Source organism: Cavia porcellus, unplaced genomic scaffold (genome assembly GCF_034190915.1).
Source record: "Cavia porcellus strain 051 isolate PalLab524CR breed Dunkin Hartley unplaced genomic scaffold, mCavPor4.1 scaffold_14, whole genome shotgun sequence".
Classification (NCBI taxonomy): Eukaryota; Metazoa; Chordata; class Mammalia; order Rodentia; family Caviidae; genus Cavia; species Cavia porcellus.
Window position 1 is genome coordinate 74,858,359 of NW_026947497.1, and position 8,825 is coordinate 74,867,183.

Below are 8,825 nucleotides of genomic sequence, written 5' to 3' on the forward strand. Positions count from 1 at the left end.
TTCTACCACAGAGAAATATCCTAAGCCACGAATCACTACTTTAACATAAATATAAGGCATATAAGATTCTTAGCAGCCAGGCAGTGTGGCGCATACCTATAATCCCAGCACTCAGAAGGCTGAAGCAGGAATACTGGCACAAATTCAAGGCCAGCTGGGGCTACGTAGTGAGTTCAAGAACTCCAGACAGATCTTAACTCAAAAAAGTAAAAAAGAAGGAAACGTAGAGCTGCAGGTCTAGCGTGAACACAGGGAACAGCTCCAAGCAGAGCTGTGCTGGGAACTCTGGGAGGACAGTGTGGATTTGCCTGCGCTGGGAACTCTGGGAGGACAGTGTGGCTTTCTTACCAATGAGAATGCACTGTCAGCAAAGCTCCAGCCCTCCACAGGCTCGGTGAAGATCCGCAGCCATAATCACCAGCCAGAATGGGCTCAGAGACAACTGCTCTCCAGTGTCCACACCCTGATGACCACAAAGCCCTTCGAGGAGACACCTACCCTAGGGAGCCCAGAAAAACAAGCCCTGCTAACTACCTCTCACAGCCATAGAGAAGAGATCAGGGAATGAAATGTGGGATACAGGCTCCCCTGTGTTCCGGCTTATCAGTGCAGCCTGGAACAATCATCTCACCTCTGTGAACTCAGAAGTACAAAAAGCAATGCTACTTAAGAGATAAAATATGTCTGTAATCTCAGCTACTGAGGAGGCTGAGGCAGGAGGATGGCAAGTTTGAGGTCACTTGGGCAACTCAGCAAGACCCTGTTTCAAAATAAAATAAAATGAAATGAGGTGCTAGAGATGTTGCTATATAAGTGGCAGAGGACTGTTGCCTGGCATGTCCAGGTGCTCAGGTTCAATCCTCAGCAAAAATGCTGGTTCTCAGTAGAAAAGCACACTGAGTTTTGAGATGCATCACTACTAACATACGAAATAAAGGCAACAGTAAAAGGAGCACCCAGCACCCAGCTCTAACCATAGGCCCTGCACTCACAGGCTGCCATGAAGACTCTACATTTATTACCGTTCAGCTATTTTCTCACATCTCCTTATTTCAATGCCAAACTCCCTTAGGGAAAAAATAGTAACTAAAGTAAGGGGTCAATTAACCTAGCTTGACATACCCAAGGCAGATTGTCTTCCACCTTACCTAACCCAACATTACATTTATTTAAAATTGTTGAAAAAACAATTCTCTAGATATCACCAAATCCCAGACTATCTAATGAGAAAGTTCTACTCTACAGAGTTAACTCACTTTCCCTGGAAATCTAACTGCTTTCTTAACCAAACTCTGCTCGCCACTTGATCATCATAAAGCAAGATCCAGAGTAAGCACAGGAGCCAACAGCAGAGACCATTCTCACCGCCAGTCCAGTCTTCCGGTCCACTGGGTTAATGTTTACCACAGACCAGGATCCTGGGCCGGGCACTGTGCCAGACAGCCAGTACTGAGGTGGCCTGTATGCACAACTGTCCTGTGCACGCCTCAGCAACCTGCTCGTTCCAAACACCTCCTTCAGTCTCAGACAGCTGATGATTTGGACTCCTCCACTCTGCTTTTCTGCTTTCTTACTCCCATAAAATCATTTTTTAAATATCCTAAGAGATGACATTTTTCCACTTATCAATTATTCATTTGTGACATTTCACATTACTTCTAAATGGTTTGAGACAGGTCCTGGCCTCAGCAATCATCTGTTTTTTGGTACTAGGAATGGAACTAAGAACCCCAGCTCTTCAAGCAGTGCTTCACCACTGAGCTAAAAAATCCCTGGCCCCTCTAGCAATCGTTTCGCCTCAGGTCTCTTGATTGATGGGTACACCCCAGGGCCTACCTGCATTACCTCTACCTCTAACCTTACCAATGCAAGTGTTTCAAACTCATACTTATTCTACCTAGGTATGTGACAGGTTACTGGTACTGAACAGGTTTTGTTAACTTTGTTAATGCTTTTCTCAAGAATTAAATAAGAGGGGCTGGGGACTTAGCTCAGCGGCATAAGTGCCCGCCTTGCAAGCAGGCAGTTGTGAGTTCGATCCCTGGTACCGATAAAAAGGAAAAAGACAAAAAAAAAAAAAAAAAAAAAGAATTAAATAAGATCAAAACCTTTCATTTTTCAAAATCTACATCTTAATTAAAATATGTCCCAGTTTTTTATATTTCTCTCTCAAAAAGTCAAGTGAGAAACCTAAGAATTATTTTCTGGCTGCCTGCACACTATCCAGTAGATGGGTTCGTCTACAGCATGATTCTGAACATCACAGAGTTCCTCTTTCTAACATAGGCCAGAAAGTCTTAAGTTCAAGTTCCAAAACCAAAAGCTAAGTCCTATCAGGTGCCCCATGCGTCCAGGTTTAACCAAGCAAGATACCCATAGACTAATCTCCTTAACCAGGAAGGATACAGCCCAAGGCCGGCCCCCAAGGAGTACCCCAAACCACAGGTAATACCATCCCCTATTTTATACTGTTTTTCCTATACATGCATACTTATGACAAAATTCAGTTTATAAGTTGGGCAAAAGAAGAGATTAATAGCAGTGAAAACAGATCAAGTTAACAATACACTGTACAGATGGGCCAAGGATATACCTCAGTGGCACAGTGCCTGCCTGACAAGCTAGAGGTCCTGAGTTCAATTCCTGATTCAAAAAAAAAAAAAAAACACTGTAATGAAAGTTCTGCAATCTTGGGGCTGGGGGTTTAGCTCAGCGGCATAAGCACCTGCCTTGCAAGCAGGCGGTCGTGAGTTCGATCCCCGGTACCGATAAAAATGAAAAAGACTAAAAAAAAAAAAAGAAAGTTCTGCAATCTCTGGGCTGGGGATTTAGCTCAGTTGCATAAGCACCTGCCTTACAAGCAGCCGGTCATGAGTTTGATCCCCAGTACCGTTAAAAAAAAAAAAAGAAAGAAAGTTCTACAATCTCACTCAAGGTCTTACCATATTTTCACCTTTTCAAAGGGAGCACTTGCACAATTCTGTGGTTCCCACATCACTGCAGGTATACTCGGGGACCACCAAGAAACAGTAATCTGAATAGGAATGCAAAACAGCAAAGGACACAGCTGGGGGGGGGGGGTGCCACACACAGGGCTGATACAGGGGACTCTCATTCTCATCCCAGGCTGCAGAGGAGGACACTATGCGAGATTTTATACCATTACTCAGAACAGCACCACACTTAATACTTAATTACTTCCAAAATTTTCCATTTAATATTTCTGAACCACAGTGGCAACTAAAACTGCAGATAGTGAAGCAAAGGTCAGGGAGACCACTGTACTCAGAACATAGCTCATCACCCAAATTCTTCTGCTGACAACCAGAACCCTCGCCGCCTTCACTGATGTCAACACTAAGTGACCTTCTTTTCTACACCCAGGAACTGTGCTTAAGAGTCTGAAGGGATTCTTTAATTAAGTGATAAGCTCTACATACATGGTCTCACAATTAGTCCTCAAAATCAGATAATGCTACTCGCATAAACAAAATTCATTTTAAGTAAAACACACTATCAAGATTGTCTTAAGTCTCACTCTGTCTTCCAAGATTTTAGAAATTTACAAGCACTGTTGTAGTTTCCCAGAATAAAGTTCTGATTGCATCATCACCTGGAGAGTAATACAGACTGCGACCCTGCTCACACACAGGGGCCCAAGGATCAGCACTCACTCCGAGCGAGCCTAGTCACAGAGGAAACTGCACCCACAGCAATGCCATCCTGGGCAGATCTCTAAACATTAGCACTTATTTCAAATAAAGCTTCTACTCTTATTTTAAAATCCCACATTCGCACTGGTCACAAAACTACCAGGCTATCCAAGCAGCTCAATTCAGTACATGGAATGGAAAAGCAAGAGGGCTGCTATGCGTAGGCCAAGTGCTCCCTTCCCTTTTGTGAGGTGCTAAAGACAGAACCCAGGGCCTTGCCCACTCAGAAGGAAGCACTTGGGCAGCGGGCCACATCCCAGCCCTAAAAGGGCGCCTCCTTCATGTATGACCTCAGCTAATCCGCAAACTCCTCAAAGTGTTAGCATTCTTTATTAATCAGCAAAGAAAAAATAATTCAGGACACTTAAGCAACTTACAGATAAGACTCTGAAGACAGCCAGAACCCAAGTTGATAAATGTCTATGACATGCAAATTTCTACCTCTTAGGCTTATGGAATCTGAGTTCCCATCTGCAAAGTGAGTTTTAACTGAGATAATTCCTAACAAGTGTATGCTTCAGAACCCGGGATGCAGTAACCTCATGCAACAACTATTAACACTGGACGAAGTTAAGTGCTGCCAGGTGTAGTGTGGCACATCCCCACCTTAGCACTCTGGGAGGCTGAGGCTAGAGTCACAAGTTTGAACCTAGCCTGGGCAGCCTAGCAAAAATCTTAAGGGCTGGGACTGTGGCTCAGTACAAAATCTTTGGGTTCAATTCTCAGTACCTCAAAAAAAAAAAGTTAAGAAGATCAAATTGCAGTCAAATCTGATTCCCAAGTCCAGCTTTTTCCACTACAATCTGCTATAGCTGTTAACACACCCCACTTTAACACATTAAGAATACCTAACATATGACGTGGATGGGAAACTCATGTTGCCTCAATCAGATAACTAAGCACTGACTAAACAGCTGAACTATTAGCTGGGGCATCTGAGAAGCAGAGCAAACAACTCACCAGCGGATACTGCCAGGAACACAGACATCTGTTCCAATCGCTACATTACTGCTTTTGTACCTGTTTCCTTCTATCTTTTTTATTTCAAGCCAGCTGTAAATGAAAACTTTCACTACAACTTGCCTAAACAATATTTGCTGGTTGACCTGGATGAAGAAAATTGTTCCTCCCATATAGGATGTAATACAGCATCCTTTTAAACTTTATCGACTTTCTTCTCAAAATAAACTGCTGCTTAGTATTTTTATTTAATTAGGACTTGAGTCAAGCCATGATTTTCTTACATAGTCTTTTGGCTAAAAATCGACACTGTCATTCTACTGATGTTTAGAATCTCAAGTGGGCCACCCTCAGCCTGACCTAATGGTGGAAAATTGCCCCCTAAAAAGGACAGTAGCAAATGTTATCTTGTATAACAATCTTTTTTTTTTTTAAATCAGTACCAAGGCTTGCAAGGCAGGAGCTTATGCCACTGAGCTAAGTCCCTAGCCCCTACCACAATCATTAATAAGCTCACTATTTCAAACAACTTCCAGGAACTGAAGGGCCTTAAAAAGGGGGTTGTTGAACCAAGAAGGAATGCCCACACACATCTATTTCGGTAACAGTCGCCTATTCAGGAGGACAACAATCCTTTCTAGAGAAAAGAATGTTGCGTATGATTTGGTCCCATGAAACAAAATCAGTCCAGTGAAACCAAATCAGTGCATGCACCTTGATTCAGAGGCTGAGTTCTAGCCAAAGGGTGAGTACTTTGAATTATATACCACTGGCCCTTCAGAGGAACAGCTTCACTTTAGCAACAAACCCTTTGTTTATTTCTTTGTTTTATGGTTTTTTTGAGATAGAGTTTCAGTAGGTAGTGCAGGCTGGCCTTGAACTCACTTATGATCCTTCTAACTCAAGACTCCTAGCACTGGGATTATAGGAACACGCCACCATGCCTGGCAGCAAAATACCCTTTAGAATACAATAGTTATCTTGAAAGGCCTTTCATTCCTAAAATTTTTTGAAGGCTAACTTTTCTGCCTCACAGATCTAAAATAACCATTACCTACTCAAGTATGTTCTACCTGTTTAATTCAGAATTTTGTGGCCCACACCAGTTCCTGCCTCCAGGTTTACAACTCCATACCCGTTCACCTTGCACTAATATAACCACTAAACATAGCTCCAAGGCAGTGATGATCATTAGCTGTTAATTATATGAGTGATTCATACCTCCTATGTCCAACACCAAGATCCTAGGATGTTTCTGTCAGATCTAAGGGAAGAGAACACAACGAACACCTGTCACAAAAGCTTTCCAAATCCAGGAGCCCCAAACTGGGTTACTGACAATTCCCAATCCCCTTGCCTCCCTTGCAACACTATCTCTAGCCCCACATCCAAGTTGTGTAAAACCCAGGTATCACATTTCCATCAGAATCTTGACTGGTGGACAGAAGGAGGAGAAAGACAAGACATACATAGTGGCACATGCTTGCAATCTCAACACTGGGAAGGCTGAGGCAGGAAGACTGCTGTTGAGTTGCAAGGCTGGGCCGGGCCACGTTGTTCAAAGTCACCCTGAACTACACAGCAAAGACACAGTTGCCAAAAAAAAAGTACAGCGTGGCCAGAAAAATAACTAGTGTCTAGGGTTAAGGGCTATTCTTTCGTCTAGCCCTCACTGCCAGAGTCCCTAACAGAATCGAAAAAAGTCGCCTTTCCTCTCTTGGCCTCACTTAGTCTCTCCGTAAAATGAGGCGATTGGCAAAGCGCTCTACGACCAACGTGGGGGCCTAACTGAATTCTCAGCACCGCACAAACCCGTCGCGGGCCCAGGCGGCCCCACTGCAATCGCCCATCACGCGGTCTTCCCGGGCCAGCTGGACCAGCACCCGAGCCCTCCGGGGCCTCCACGCCCCCCACGTGGGCCCTGATGCCGCCCAGCCCATGCCGACACTCGGGGTCTCCCCGCCTTGGGCTCCCAGGTCCCCGCAGCCCTATCCGCCCTCCGGCCTCCCGCATACCCCACTCGCCAGCCGCAAGTCTCCTCCTCCGCGGTCCCGGCGGGGCAGCCGCGGGCCACAGGGGCTGGACAGCCGCTGTCCTTGCGTCAGCCCAGCCCCATCCCGGGCGGGCGGGCCGGTGGCCGCGGGTCGCTCGGGTCGGAGGCTCCGCCGCCAACGCCGCGCGCCGCGGCCGGGCTGAGGGGAGGGAGGCGGCGGGCCGGGCCGAGCCTGGCCGTGCCGGGGGCGTCCGCGCCGCGCGTGGTGAGGGCCGGGGCGGACGGCAGGGCAGCGGGGAGGGGGACGGGCTTCGCTCTGCAACGGCCTCCGCTGCGGGCGACCAGGCGAACCCCCTCCCCTCGGCCGAGGCTCCCGTCACGCTGCGGGGAAAACGGGCGGACAGGCAGGCGAGCGGGCAGGCAGCGCGCGTGGCGAGCTCGGGACTCCCGCGCCGGAAGTGAGGTCACGTGACGGCCACAGCCGGCGCTGAGGCCGGAGGGCGCGGGAGACGTCAGGGGCGGGGCGGGGCGGGGCGGGGCGGGGCGACGTTCGGTCCCGCCCACGCACGCCAGAGCGCCCGGGAGCTGGCCGGGGGAGAGATCTCTAGGCGAAGGCGCTCCAGGCGTGGGTTTGGGGCGCGTTGCTAATTGCGTTTTGATATGGGGAGGTGCAATTTATGGTTCTTGCGGCGCAAAGCGTGAAAGCTCCTCGAGATACCCATTTTGTCCCGCGTAGTAGCACCTGCCTATAATCCAGCACTCAGGAGGCTGAAGCAGGAAAGTTGCTGCAAATTGGATATCAGCCTGGGATTACTTAGTGAGTTCGAGGTCAGCCTGAATTACATAGCAAGACCCGTCTCAAAAAAATGAATAAATAAAGGAAAAAATAAAATCCAAATCCCAATTGTGAACGGATAAGCTGAGGCCGAGTGTCAATCCAGGCTTATCCGGCAGGCAATGTCAGGGGAGGAATCTTGGCACTAGAAAGGTGGACACCAGGCATGAGTTCTCAGTCCAGGACTCTATCCCTTCAGTCCCATCCTCCAGACACATACACAAGGCTGGCTCTCGCACAAGACTGGGTAGGACAGGGAGGCCACAACCAGTGCAGGAGAGGGACCCAGCAAGTCTGGCTTGCAACATGGCCTGACAGTGTGGGTGGGGACCAGGGACACCTGCAGACCCCACGTGGGTCTCCCCTGTCAACTGCTGTCCCGCCTAGCCACCAGCAGAGCTCTGAGCTGTGTGATTCTTGGTTCCTTCGGCCTGGCTGAAAGAATTCAGTCTAGATGGACAGGCAGTGGAGCAGAAATCTAAGAATTTATTGGAGAATTTATCGGAGAGCAGAGACCAAGAGGAGATGGTAAGAAGGTGGGCAGGCCCAGAAAGACATCTGCTGCAAGGGTGAGTCTACAAACATCTCAAGAATTATTCCTGGAGTCCAGCAAGCTGGGACCATTAGGATGCTCAGCAAAGTTTTGAAAGTTACTTGGAATTGCAAAATGTCTTCCTCGAGATGACCAGAGTGTCCCAAGAGGCTTTGTGTAAGAAATTTACAAAAGATAAAATCTGGTGGCCCACGCACACCTGTAACCCCAGCATTCAGGAGGCTGAGGTAGGAGGATCACCAAGAATTCCAGGCCAGCCTGGGGCTACAAGTGAGACCCTGTCTCCAAAACAAAGGATAAGTACTTAAAGCAGATCCTAGCCCACACACAGCAAGAGGACCATTAAAGAACATTTCTTGATATCACTGGGCTGCAGGCCATGGGGGCAGGGTAGGGAAGGCGCAACGCGACAGGACAGGGTGACACCTTGTACTGGAGTTGGCCAACCAGGTGGCCAGGCACCGGAAGGAAGGTGCACAGTGTGCAACCTGCAGGTGTCTTCACACTGTGCTACACTGTAACTCACCCGCCTTGCCCAGCACTGAGAGGAAAAGCATAACCTACCCTACACAAAGAACATCTGTAGGTCTGCTGATTTCTATCACAGAATTTTCAGCACGCGTCAGTAAGAGGAGCAGGAGGGTTAATAGGCAGAGACACAAAGATGCACTATTAAATGGAGTACAGGAGAGAGAGAGAGACAGAGAAGGTCTTGTGAGCCAGAGCTGGGTGCATTTATGTGGCCTTAGGATGCCTCGCAGACAGTTGGTC

The 8,825-nt window shown here is 47.8% G+C and overlaps 1 protein-coding gene across 4 annotated transcripts in view; it reads right to left on the bottom strand.

The window, feature by feature from the left end:
* The window catches only part of Atp13a3 (ATPase 13A3), an 86,762-nt gene extending 79,630 nt beyond the window's left edge, over nt 1-7,132 (bottom strand). For 3 of the 4 annotated variants that reach the window (XM_013160225.3, XM_013160226.3, XM_013160223.3), the window contains exons 1-2: nt 6,689-7,132; nt 5,895-5,937 (exon numbers count right to left, since the gene is read on the bottom strand). The gene's annotated coding sequence lies outside the window, so the exon portion shown is untranslated. The remainder of the gene's footprint in view (nt 1-5,894; nt 5,938-6,688) is intronic. The other variant, XM_003476955.5, reaches the window with a different exon arrangement.
* Nucleotides 7,133-8,825: the final 1,693 nt, after the last annotated feature.